Raw genomic sequence first — 14,277 nt, 5'->3', positions numbered from 1 at the left:
CTGGAGATTATTTACTTTAAGAATTTTTCAAGTGCAATCAAAATTATGTTTTATTTTCTTCAGGGCAGTAAGTGGGTTTTCTGCATGTTTCAGAATCCAGTAGACTTCTATCTTCAGTAGAAGTCTGCTATTTAAATTTTGATTATTTCATTCTGAATGGATTTAAGTCTCCTCATTCCTGATTATTTCAGACAACTTGTACAGGTTCTAGGGTATTGCAAAATAATTAAATAATCCATACATAATTTACTCTAAATTTGTCAAGAGCTTGAAATTTAGTATTAAAACATATTTACATAACTATATATAGCGAATAATAAGCATGTTTTACTTAATATGCTCCCTTGCTCTTTTTTGGTGCACTAAAGAAAGAATACCACTTATGATAGAGGATTCCCTTCCAAATTTATTCATTTATTTTTAATATTTTGTTTCTTTTTAGGAGATGTACCTACTGTGTTCATGTTTCTAAACCAGTCCATAGATCTCATTCCCATTAACACAGTTCACAGTAAAATTCTTTAGGAATTTGACAGAAACGCCAATATAGATGACTATCCATCCTCCACATAATATATTAAAAAGCTTTAGCACCCTTTCCCTTCTTTCATGAACATACACATGTACACAGAGATGAATCAGTGCTCTTCCTATCAATCAGCATTGTCCTTGATGTTCTGTGATTTATATTAACACTGGTCAGTACTTTTGTGGCATTCACTTTGAGGACTTTTTGTTTCTTACTTCAATTTAGAAGGAAATCTTAAAGGGTAAGGTGGAAGCATTTGTGATTTTAAACATATGCTATTGAGAGATAAATATTAATCAATTAGTGGGGAAAGCAGCCTGTTCTGTGAATATAAGAACACAAAATCATAATACCTGCAAGTGCTGAAATTTGCAACTAAAAAGTATAAATTATTATTACTCCATATTTTTTCCTGAGTCAGCTAGTATGTGTGTCTTCTCTGGAAATCATTTATCATTTAAAAAGCACCTCTTGCAATGCCCCCCTTTTACATTAGATGCAGGAGGATTGTATGAGTTGACCAGTGGAAAAATCAGCCTTGGAGCTACCATAAGCATATTTAGCATTTCCTCTATACCTTTCATATGAGCACGTTGCCTGCTCTGTCTCTAGATAAGGAGAGGTATTCTTGGAATAACTGCCTGAATTGGAACAATATATCTGGAACCTGTTGCTTTACAAGCTGATTCTCCTGCCTGGGGAATTGTTGCTGTGAGCAATTGAATGAAAAATTAGAAACCGTGTCTCACCAACCCAAGCACTGATGTGGGCACATGCCTTTCAGGAGTGATAAGGAGTAGCGAGTATTTCTTCCTCTTCCTACCTCATTAGCTTCGTGATGATATTTTTCTTTGCTTTCCATACTGAGGCACGTAAACAGGATGGGTGGAGTAAATTGTAAATTTCTTGTAATTTAGCAAGGCTCATGTAACGGAGTGTCTTGGTCATTGCTGATCTAAACTTGTAGTGAAGGTCATGGGATAACTTTCTGGAAGAGTGACAGGGGAGATGTTGGGTGGGGTTCAGGGAATGACTTAATTCACTTAACTTCCAACACCTATAATGTGTATGTCTACACCTGTCCTAGGATCTAATTGAAAGAAATAGGTAAAATGGGAAGTAATCATATATAACGTTCTTGGTTTAGGATGAGATAAATTAGTCCACACAAGCCTCCAGTGGAGATAACATGATTAACTCACATATAATCATCCTGCTTCAGATATGTAACGTTACATTAAATGAACTGTGTGTCTGATTTCTGGTTTAGAAAATACTCAAATTCTTCTTTCCTTCCTTCTTTTATCTTCAGAGAAGGACACAAGATCACTGCATCACTTCTGAGATGACCATGGAGGCTATGAAAAGCAGAGTACTCACAAGAGCAGCGTGGTCTTTACTGCCAGATTCTTTCCCAAATAGGCTAGTAAAACTGGGCAAGCTAAACCACAGGCATTGTGTCTTCTACCTCTCCTGTATTGACGCAGTGAACAGAAGAAAACAAGATAATTTCTGTTATATTTTTTTTTTCCCCTGGTTGCTTTTTATAACTGTGAATCTCTGCATTTTGTAGACTGACTTTAAAGTCATAACATGAAGTCACATCAGCTTTTGGTACTCTGCCTGGGATGGTAAATCTCTTTGGGGCTGTGTTTTGCTTTAAACAGAGTTCAGTATACTGATAAAGTTCAGTAATTGATAAAAATGAATAATAGTCATTGGCAAAATACATCGTGCTCTGCTTTTCTCCCCCCAGGCCCACTTCTCTGCTGGAAGCAGTAATCTCAGCAACAAGAATTAGTCTTGGAGAGCCCTGATACAGGTTAACTTGTTCACTTATTCAGTTGTCCTGTTGTCCTGGTTTCAGCTGCGATGGAGTTAATTTTCTTCCTAGTAGCTGGTACAGTGTGTTTTGGATTTAGTGTGAGAACAATGCTGATAGCACACTGATGTTTTAGTTGTTGCTAAGTAGTGCTTATCCTAAGTTAAGGATTTTGCAGTTTCCCATGCTCTGCCAGCAAGCAGAGCCAGGTGTACCAGAAGTTGGGGGGAGCATGGCCAGGACAGCTGACCCAAACTAGCCGAAGGGATATTCCATACCACAGAACGTCATGCTCAGTATATAAACTGGGGGAGTCGGCGGGAGGGGCAGATCGCTGCTCGGGCATCGGTCAGCAGGTGGTGAGCAACTGCATTGTGCATCACTTGTCTTTTCTTGGGTCTAATTTCTCTCTTTTTTTTATATTCATTTTCATTACAATTATTATTGTTGTTATATTTTATTGTTACTTTTGTTATTATTTTATTTTAGTTATCTCAACCAATGAGTTTTACTTTTTTTTTCCTGATTCTCCTCCCCATCCCACTGAGAGGGGGGAAGAGTGAGCAAGAGGCTGCATGGTGCTTAGCTGCTGTCTGGGGTTAAACCACAATACCTATGTTTAGCTTGCTCCTTCTCAGCTGGTTTTGGCTGGAAATGAACAGAGATACGTAGAAATATGAGTGCTTCCCATCCCCCAAACCTGTTTAGGAAAGTAATATTTTAGACCTCTCTCTTTAAAATTTACAGTTTCCTATGTCTTCTTCTACCCCAGGTGTGTAGCTGGCTTCCAACCACAGATGAAGCCAATAGCGTCTCCCTTGCAAATTACAGATTCCCAGGTGAAGTAAATAGTGAAAATTAATTACTACATATATTCTTTCTCTTTCCTGTCATCTGTTTCTAATCCCTTTTCTTTTAAACCTCTGTTTCCTCTCCTAGGCTTTTATCTTATTCTCTAAAGAAGTTCCTCCAGCAGCAAATGTCACTGCAAATTGAAATTACAGTAAGCTGAAACAGAAGAGAGGAATGGTCATCCAGGCTCTCTGTAGATTCCCAGGTCTGCTAAACTTCTTCTTTGCATCTTATCTCTCAAAGCCCAAATCCCACTGATATATCACTTGTGGTTTCTGCAGGACCAGATGTCAGGGGTAACATGCACCCCAGGTAGCAATTCTCAAGTCCAAATATAGGTAGAGCACTGACCCTAAGAGTTGCATCTGCCAAATACTTTAATATTGTGAAAGACTTATAAAATCCACACTGAATTAAGAACTTTGAATTTTTTAAGAACTGTGGCATTGAACTTATTGTTATGATAATGTTTTACTTTTTTCCTTGAAGTATGTTGGAAACATCAAGTTTTTGTTTTTCCAGAACCCATCTGTGAAGGAGATAACAATTTTCTTCATTTTTGCAGAAACTCATGAAAACATTGCCAGATCATAGAGGGAGCTAGTGTCAGGGCTGGATGAGGCAATGTTTTATTGATGTGCTTAGAACAGAATTTCCGAGAATTTCATGATCCTGAAAGAAGCTCAGTCTAAATGCAGGATATGGAAAAGGATGTGGTATGTTCTAACACATACATACACCCCACCCCCCCAAATACAGATACTTCTTGAATATTACAGCAGATCCTCTTCGGACACAGAAGACTTCATTGGACCTCATCTGGCTTTGAGTCTGATCCTGTCTATATGATAAGTATGGAGATTTCCACAGAAAATACAGAAGAGTGAAAAACAGAGCCTAAATTCTATTTTTACAAATAGCACTTTGTTTCTTCACTCTTTATTTTTTCAGATGAGATCCTGAAGAAATAAGGGGTTTACTATTTGAAAGGTGACACCCCCCCCCGCCTTTAAAAGATAATTTACTGGCACAGACAGTTATGCCTGAAAATTTGTAGCACCCACAAATTCCAGAGACAAGTACATATACCTTTATTTTTAAACAATTTTTAAAATATACTAATTCATTGTAGGAAGAAAACATAAAATAATAACCATTTGTTTGAATAAATGCTCAGAGGAACTCAACTTCTAGCAGAGTGCCTTCAGTAAAGAAAGCCAACAAGTCCCATTCACAAAATTCTTTACATTTCTTGTGAAAGAATTACCGTTTCTAATTTCCAATGACTTTTGAAAAGCAGGTCAGATGCACTATCTCCAGTGCTAGTTCTCTAATCTTGCATGTACTAAGCTAATTACCCATCAGAGCTGAGAGTATTCAGCGTTAGGATCTTTCCCAGGCTCTGGGCTGCACTCTTTCAATGTAGACTGCCAGTCTATCAGCTGTTCGCTGGGCCTCGAACAACAGCTGCCAGCAACTGCAAACATCCGGCCTCGACTGAGACGCATAAAGGGCCAATTGACAGGAACAAACGTCGGGATGCATAGGAATGCCTGCACAGCTATAAATTAAATCTTTGAATTTTAATAGTTCTAATAGAATGAGCAAGAAGGAAAAGGAATAAAAAAGGAAGCTGATGTTAAGTGAGAGTGTGGTATATTGGTATTACGTTCCTGGTTGCCCCGAGATGATTGCAGTGATTTTTACTAGAGTTGTCTTGGGTTTAATCCTTTCTGACCTTCTTTTCCTATGCATCTACCCTCACAAGCAAGTTTCTGCAATACTTGCATAAGCTGCTTAGCCAAACATCATTTGGCTCTAACAGTGGGCTGATTTGTTTCCTTGTCAAAGGATAGCTAAACCAGTTATTCTGCCTCCAAAGCATCAAGTGATAGACTAGATGGATATGTCGGTCTTTCATGACTCTGAAATGATACCCTTGCCAAACTGACTCTCTTGTTGTACTGCAATTAGTAATTTTTAAAATATCTTCATGATAGCTTAGACGTTTGAGCAAATGAGCACTGCTTTGTTGGGAGAGATCTCTTCTGACTGAGTTAAGAGTGCCAGATCAGATAGAATTTCTTAGTAAAATATTTTCACGTTCAATCTCCTTTTTTGAAAATGAACATGAAAAAAATAGAAAAAACCTCTTTGTTTCATGCTGCTAGATATGACTAAGTAACTGTTCTGTGGCTCACTATCAGTTATAGTGACTGGCTCTTCCTACAGCTAATGCAGCATTTCAAAATGGGTCATTATAAGCCTGCAGCTCATGAATGAAGTATGTTCAAATAGAGGAAAGACACATTTAAATGGTTGCATTAGGAACTCCAGTGGACAAACCCAAGACAATTCAGACTACACAGTTTTCTCCAATGACTGTGAGAACTAGAAGACAGGAACAACAGCATGAGCTTGTAATGGAATGTCATCCTTAACTCTGAATTTCCTGGCAGTCATTCATCTGAGTCACAACTTTAACAATGTTTAGGTTTTTGGTTCCCTCCCCCCACCGTGTGAATCCCCTCACTGTGTTTTTCTTTTTTTTTTTTCTTTTTTTGGTAGTTGTTTTAGTAACAGTTTCTCTGTATTATATAAACTTGTAGAACATGTTCCACTGGTATTTTAAAAATGCATTTTTTTCAGGTTTGAAACGAAGTCTGGTCTTCATTAATAGGCAAGCCCAACCAACGCCTCTTTAGCCACATATGGGCTCTTGGCCGGCAACCTAATGTTTTCTTGCTTTGGATCTGCAGACAAGAAGGAGAAGTACATGCGGTTAGTAATTCCAGCAGGGAGGAAAGCCCAGCTTTATGCAAACTGCATCTATAGGAGCAGAAAGGCATTGGAAAAGCACATATAGGCCAAGATTGATGTGAGGCTAGATAATATAATAATGAAAAAACATTTCCACCCTGCCTCTCTGTACAGAGAGATCACAGAATCATACAAAGATAACTTCAGATGCTAATCTTTGGTGGATTCCTGGGAATAGCCTTTATCGTCCCCTTTTCCAACAGTGCATTTGATAGCTCCTAGCCATGGATTCACATGAACATTATGTCGTCTCTTCTTCAAAGCAGTGGAGATCCACAGCTTACGAATTACAGTAAATCAGGCCATCTTTAGTCTAACTCTTTTCTTCTGCTTTTCTTCTGCTTCTTCAGCAGGAAGTTTCCAAAATTGTTTCTGTGTCATCAGTCCAGTTTTATTTGCCATGAAGAAAAAATTCAGGATGTGTTCTTAGGGTTCCTTTTACATTATCAGTGGAAAATAATATTTTGGCCAGAACTTCACTGATTGTTTTGCTGTTCAGCTAAAATGGAGGTCTGAGACTGAGCATGCTACTCTTATGCAAGCAAATCTCCCACTGAAATAGGAGGCATTATTACTCACTTGATTTTGGGTATCCATGTTGTAGATCTTTGCATCTGAGCAGCTACTTTGACTCATTTTTATTCATCAGAAGGAAATAGACCCCTTCATCGTTCAAGTTATTGAACTTTGCTTAGGTAGCTAACCTTGGATAAGATGAATTGCTGCTCAAACCCCTGTTTTTTACCTATAAAAGACCACTAGGTGAGTAGCTAAGATGGATCAGTTTACATTGTAGGGGGGATGACTTCTACCCTCCGTGTCAATAAGACCTTTACCCATAAAAGAGGTCCTGGAAGAGAACAGAGCTGGTAGAGTCACTTTATCATACTGATCACAAAACTTGGAGAGAAGTTGGTTGTATTTTTCCCCCAGGGTGGGAATTTTATTTTGTGAAGCCAGTGGAAAGTGTAGGAATTCAACCTCCCCAGAGACTAAGTGCAAAGAATACAGCAATTTTTATTAGTACACTGAGGCAGGTCCCTGCTTGTCTGGTTCTCCCTTTTCTCCCTGCATTCTAGTTCTTGCCATAAAGGTTAGGGCATTGTATCCAAGGACTCTTTAGTGCAGAAAGTATAAGGTCTCTGAATGAGGAAATGGAACTTAAGACCCCCTTCTCCTGCCCAGGGAATGCAACTGTATTAACCACTGGGCATTGCATAGGCTCTCTTTTGTGTTTCTCACTGATCTAGTTTTGCATAGTAGTCCAATATTTAACAGGAGAGTCTTCCCACTGTAGTCCCAGCTTTGCACACAAACTGGTAGCTAGGCACTCTTTTTGAAAGAAGAAATGAACACCAACAGTCCAGGGCAAACCTGCAGCCTCTCTCCATCAGTTTTTTGAAATGGCGGTCCGTGGGATAGCAATGTGGTTGTGCTTTGTTTGGTACTGTGAGTGTGCTCGAGGTGTGGTCTCTTCCTCTCTCCTACTTCCCCCTCTCCCTCCAACATAGGCATTTAGGGAGAGTCAGGCACAGGGAAGCCTCTTTTGCTTGATCCAAACAGCCTGAAGTGCGAGATAAGCACCAAGATCCTTGGCTCAGACACAATGGCAGCATCTCTAAACAAGTACAGTAGCAGAACTTTAGGCATCTGAGTATGTAAACACTGCTGCATTGTCGACCCCTGTGGTCAACGACTGTTTAGGCAACTAACTGTGCCCCAAGTCAGTCATGATTTCTCTGCATAGCTCACTTGCTTAGTTGTTTTCTTGGATTTCATCCTTAGTCATCAAACTAGTGGAGTTTAGCAACTTTTAGAAAAATCCTTTAATGTTTAGGAAACAGAGTACAGTTACTGTTGAGACATGCATAAATGTATCTGGCCTGAAAGGAGCAACATATATTTTACAAATATAAAGGAACAGTGCTGCAGTTTCTTTTAAATGTAGCTTGTTACTTTAGTCTGACCCATTAAGTTTTCTAAACCAAGGCTTGTGGTATTTGGCATGCATTCTTCTGTTCTTTTGATAAGTACCTAAACAGGATGTCCTTGCAAATTAAATGAAAAACAGCACTGGAAGATTTCCTCCCTCAGGAATAAGTATTAAGATTGGCAGATGGCTTAAGTGGAAATACACAGGAATGCACTTTAGCCAGTACTTGAAAATCATTCCAGCAGATATTGCTGAGCTAGATTCATGAAGCTCCATCAGACGTACTTCTGCATTGAATCAATTTTTAATGTCCTTGAGCAAGAGTTTTAATTTATTCCATCCTAATTGTTGCAAAGCAGCCTTAATCTAAAGAGAAAAAAATATATAAATAACCTAAAGTAATAGTATTTGCAACTAATTTTATACCACAGGAATGTCCTTACCGTTTCTTGGTAAGGAAGGTTGTTGATATACCCTAGCTAGTAACCATCTCTGAAAACTTGATGCAAGCTCTCTTAAGCCTTCAGGCAACTTGCAGCTAAGTTCAAATGCATGTGTGCATGTGCAGTCATTCATGCAAGCATCAGGTTTAGCACACTGATGTGTGTGGAGAAGGTTTGTGTATAATAAACTGCGTAAACCAGATACTTAGTATATTTATTTATGCAGTTCTGATCCCCTCATGAGAATTGTGTACTTCAAATCTTTGCTTCATAAGAACTCAAACAATTCGATTCTCCGAGCAGTGTCCAGTGGCAAACAAGCAAAACAAAGCACGGACAAACTGCCAGAAATAATATTTGCTCTTTACTCGCTCCAGACTCTTCCAGCATTAACAATATAGTGGGCAAGTTAAAGAAATCTAGTATCTACTGGCCCTCTAGTGGTAAACCGAGAGCTTTTGGGAAAGGGGGGATTCTTCAGATTCCGACAGAAAACACACCAGGTCTCCTAATTGTGGAAGAAAGAAAAAGAAGAGATAAAATAGTGTGCTTTTGTTTGTATGATGTATGTAACTATAGATAGATGGATGGGTAGAAGCTAGTTTAAGTCATTTTTAGAGACTTACTGGATTGGATCTTAGCTGGTTTGAGGGTCACCACATTCCATTACACAGTACTAACATGCCTGATGACAGTACTGCCATTGTTTTCGTAATAAATAAGGCCTGGACTTCCTTGGTTGAAGCATAAAAAGAAAAATGACGGTGCTGAACAATCTAGCACTAAGAAAAATAAACTCTTAACTAATTGTCTTTAGCAGACATATATAAGAAAAGAGATGCATACCTGTATCTTTCCAGCAAAGAGAGAAGACATGATAATAGGGCTTGGAATTTTTGGCCCTGATCTCGCAAAACTTCTTTTAACTTGCTGTGATTAACTCACAGGGTAGGCAGAGAGGCAGGAGCTCTCTGTTTGCCTCTACATTTCTTTAAAGGAAAGGGATATTCCGTTAGTCAGCTGTGGTGCTTTTTGCTGTTGTAAACTTCATATAGTTGCAGGGATCCCTTTTTTCTTCAGGGATCTAGCTGCAGTGTGATGAGGCATGGTGCTATGCATACGGAAGTGTTTCACTGCTGTACATGAGACTTTCTGTGTTGCTGTATCACCTGTTCCATGCCATCTGGAAACTGTGATGTGAAATAAAACAGTGTGCACAGGTGCTACAATTTTCAGTTTAATTGCTACCATACAGCAGGATATATAAGGAAGAGAACATTGACTATTAAATGGTTTAAATGTTGCAAAGACAGTTCAAAGGGTAAATTAGATAATAATGTGAATGCAGTTACTTATGGAAGCACTGATAGTAGTCTTAGTGTTACAGTAGTGCTAGGTTTTCCCTTTTCAAAGAGTGAAAAAGGGTTGGATTCCTCTTCAGAACTCTTATACGAGACCCAGTCTGGCTTCCATTTTATGCAGAGATAAAATTCTGACTGACTCTCTAAATAGTAAGATAGGAACCATACTTACTTTTATGTAGTACTTTTCATCATAGATTTCCCTTAAAAGAGATGAAATAATAATCTTATTAAAACTGCATGAAAATATATTAGAAAATACTAAATGTTACAGACTATATTTTGTGCATGTGCATAATAGTGTAGTCAGAGGACTTTAATTTGTATTTTATGCCTGAAAAAAAGGTAAATCTGTAAGTTTTTCTATAACTAACTAGAAGGGGCCCAGATGGACTCAGCAAAGAAGAAAACATCCCTGTAAAATGGCTGTTGTAGCCTATGTTTGCTGTACAATGCTAAAAATGTTATTTTTCCTGTTGTTCTTTTTTTTAATCAGAATTGCCTCAGCCTCAGAGATCTACATGAAAGGAAAATTTTTCTTTGATAAAAATATGTAAAAACTGTTTATTCTTGTCAATGTTGAAAAGCCATGGTTATACTCTGTACATGAATATCCCTGACAGATACACAGGTTCATATGTTTAGATGAAATAGATAAAAGAATAGATGAAAGGCACTAAAAATATGGCAGCGATAGTTCTAAAGTTAAAAATCAGCTGTGAAACAATCATAATGGGAAAAAAAAGTCTGCATTTTGAACCTCAGTGTCTCTTCTGACTGGTCCTACGACTTTCTAAGTACTAAATTTAATTAATTTATTCCATGCTGTACTACTTGAAATTTCGAACAACAGAGGGTAACAGAAAAATGTGTGTAGGTTTTAGAATGCTGAGGTATATTTGAAGTTTTCGCTGCCACCAGTCTTTTGCATCCCAGTTTTTAAGCTTATTTGAAACTCACAAGAAAATTGTAATTTCTGTCCCATCCTAATAAAAGTTTTCAGAAATATATTCCCAACAAGCAATTCAGCAAGGAAAGTCAGCTGAACCACACTGTTGTCATAAAGCTGAAAGGAAATGTTATTAAATTTAAAAATCGTTTTCTCAAGAAAGAAAAAAATAATGGATAAAATATATTTTGAGGAACTGAGAACAGGATGGCTAGCTCTAAGCAGTTGAATTGTTAAGCATGAAGTAGTCGTGTGTGTTTTCCAAAGGAAGCTCAGGTTTATTTTAACCATAAAATCATTTAACTGTAAGAAAAGAAGCTCTTAATAGCATTTACTTTTAGTATTTTCCTGGTCAATAATATCCTTACTGCTCTGACATCAGTGTGAGCAGCATGTGGGATGGAAAGGAAATTAGCTTGTTTTTGCAGGGGGACATTTGTGGGGGTAGACTAAAATCCTTAGGGAATGCCAGCTGATTTACCACCACTGGAAACAACAGATTCTCTCTCCTCAGCCACATCACACCACAGACTCAGGCTTTTTTATTTCTTGCGCTCCATGAGAGACCTTTTACAGTACTATATGTGATTTTTATGACTGCAATATGTATAATGACATTTCTTTACAGTTCTGTGTCGTCGAAGGAAGACAAGTTGACATGAATTTATAGTGACCACTGTGAGGGAATGACAGTGTTTTGAAAGTGGTGGAGTTGTATAATAGCGGTACAGAGTATTACATCCCTAGACATCTTATATGTTTTTTGATATGTGCTGTAAGTTCCCATTAGCTATTTCTAACATTAGGAAAGTCTTGTTAACAATGCTTAGCATTAATAACATGGCATGGATTTTCTTTGAGATAAGCTGATTGTATTTCTCTATTAAATTTGTCTCCACTATAGATTTTAAGGTCACAAGTCACAAAATAATAGTACTCCTTATTTAAAGGGAAAATATATGTCGCAATTAAAAATATATTTGCAAAATTGTATAAAGTGTTAACTCTAGCAAAGTCAGTTCCATTAAGTTTTAAAGTGGCAATTAACAGAGTTTAAGAACTGCAGAGTTTGGATTAGGATAGTTTGCTGTTTAGTCAGTTATCACAGCTATTAAAAATGCTTGGCTTAATTAAGCACTCACAGATTGTCAAACCTTGTGACAAGTGGTTAGCTGTGAAAATTTACCGTATTCTACCTCCTTCGAAGCCATAAATACCTTACAAACACATCAGTGCTTCTCTTTTCAGTATCTTTCAGAACTGAAATGACAGAAGTCTACTAAACTAATTTAGATAGGTTTAGGTGACATTGCCTATCAGGTTTTAGTGTATAGAGTCCATATCATTTATGACACTTGACAGACAGATAAGATGATAAGATCCCTGGTTCCCATGTGACTAGTACTTAATCCCAACCTTGATTAGCTAAGTTATTCCATTAAATTTAAGTTACAAGTGAGCTTACTGGGTCTGTTCGCATGCTTATGGTCAAGCACTTGCTCAAAAACCTTACAAGATCAAGATTAATCAAGTACTCTGTCATGACTACTATATTGACACTGACTTAAAGAAATTGTCAGTATCTTCAAAACTTCTAGTTCTCCTCAGAATTTGGAACATTCCTCCCTTAGCTTAGGCTTGTAATATTTAACCATTTCAACTTGAGCTCTAATCATAATAGTTTTCGTTATAGTCAGTGGAGAGAAAGAGGCAATTGACCTGAACTGTCTGAGATCTTAAATCTGAAGATGAGACAAACTGCTCCTGGAGATTTCATTTTCCTCTACTGACAGTACAGTGAGCATGAGGCAATTGTCGTAGATGTTGATGACCAGTTTGAGACGTTTAAAGCTATGCGTGGTGAGTCCTCCCTCCGAAGGCTCAATTTTTAGTGTTTCCACCTACTGGTGGAAAAAAAAAAGGTATCTGTCTATCTCTAGCTCTATTTTTGCAGTAATAGGCTCATACTGCAGCAATGAATGCCAAGTCATTCAGCCATCTGTAGTAAGTAATTTTATAAAACCTAGTATGTCTACCTTATGAAAAAAAATTTTAAAAAGTTTTATTCTACTGCTTCCTTGATGTCTTTTTTTCATAGTTAAAAAGCATGCCTTCATTTATGTACACTTGGCATATATATACACATACTCACACACATATATAAAAATGGCACTCATATGCTCAATCCTCAATTTAATTCATGAACATTTTTGTGCTGTTATTTTTGTATGCTAAAATGTTACGCTAGCATCTAAATTTAAAGTTGTTGCTTAATTAAACAATAAAAAATACACAATAATTCATATTTTGATTTAGCTTAGTGTTTTATTGCCAGTACTACTTTCCAATTTAAACAGCAAATATCCTGAGCTCAGCTGAAATGACTTCCTGTCATTTGGAATCTCATCAATGTTCATATCTGCCAACATACCAAAAATAGCATATGATGGGTAGAATAATGACTAAACTACCACTGTGTAGTGTAGTGTTTAATGGTGAAGGCCAAGGACTTACTGTTAAAACACTTCCACATAGTAAGAAGCCTGAAGACATTGTGAAGTCTATGGGGTCCCTCTGGGGTTCAACAAACTGTCCAGAACAAGCAACCAGCAGAGCTGAAGCCTCACCACAAAGCACTGAAATGCAGAGAAAATTTTGTTAAATGAAGCTGATGATTTCAGTGAGTTCCTGATGAAACTCAAAAGGTGAGGACAAGTAGAAATATATGAATTGGCAGGTAGACCTATTTTTATACTGTGAGACCCAAACTGATGATTGCATAAGCAATTTAAATAACTTTCCACTATCATATCTATAAAATGTGTGTAAACATTCTTCAGAACAAAAGGTGTTTTATGACCTGTGCAATAAACCAGGAACCCAGATGAGTACAGGTATGCAAAAGGTGTTTCAGTAATAGAATGCAGCTGTCTGCTTTCCAAACTGAAGGCGCTGCATAAAACTGACCATGATGAAACTGTGTGCAGTATTGAAAGATTTTGGGTTTTAAATACTTGTCCTGTATCAGTATGTTAATTATTCTGCAGCTTGATTCTGATGTTTGCACTTATTTTACACATATTCTCTGGAAAGTAACAGAACTACATCTCTGTTTCAATAAATAGTGTTTAAAAACCTTGTGACATGGTATCATCCCAGCGAAGAGCAGAAGTAGGAAAAGTACGCTGAATATCAACTGGCTAATCAGTGGTATAGAATGATTTCCATATGAAGACTCTGTACACAGATGAGGAATCTTCGGCAAGATACAAGTATGAGTGAAATGCAACAGAAGTCGTTAGAATCCTAAAGGGACTGATATGTGATCATCTGTGGCTGTCAAATTGAAGAGTAGGACTGGAGTTCAAAATTATCTTGGCTTATTAGTGAAATTGGCTGAGAAGGAAATGAGAGAGGAATTTAACAAGGACCATCATAAAGTAAGAATAATTAACCGAAGAAATACAAGGTGAGAAAAACTATTTAACAGCAGTTCTTAAGAAAAGGCTCTGAGATTACAGGGAACCAGAATTTCATTATGCCATATTGTTATGAAGAAGACAATCAA

The sequence above is a fragment of the Haliaeetus albicilla genome, chromosome 15, assembly GCF_947461875.1.
Source record: "Haliaeetus albicilla chromosome 15, bHalAlb1.1, whole genome shotgun sequence".
Lineage (NCBI taxonomy): Eukaryota > Metazoa > Chordata > Aves > Accipitriformes > Accipitridae > Haliaeetus > Haliaeetus albicilla.
Note: the sequence above shows the minus strand (reverse complement) of the source record.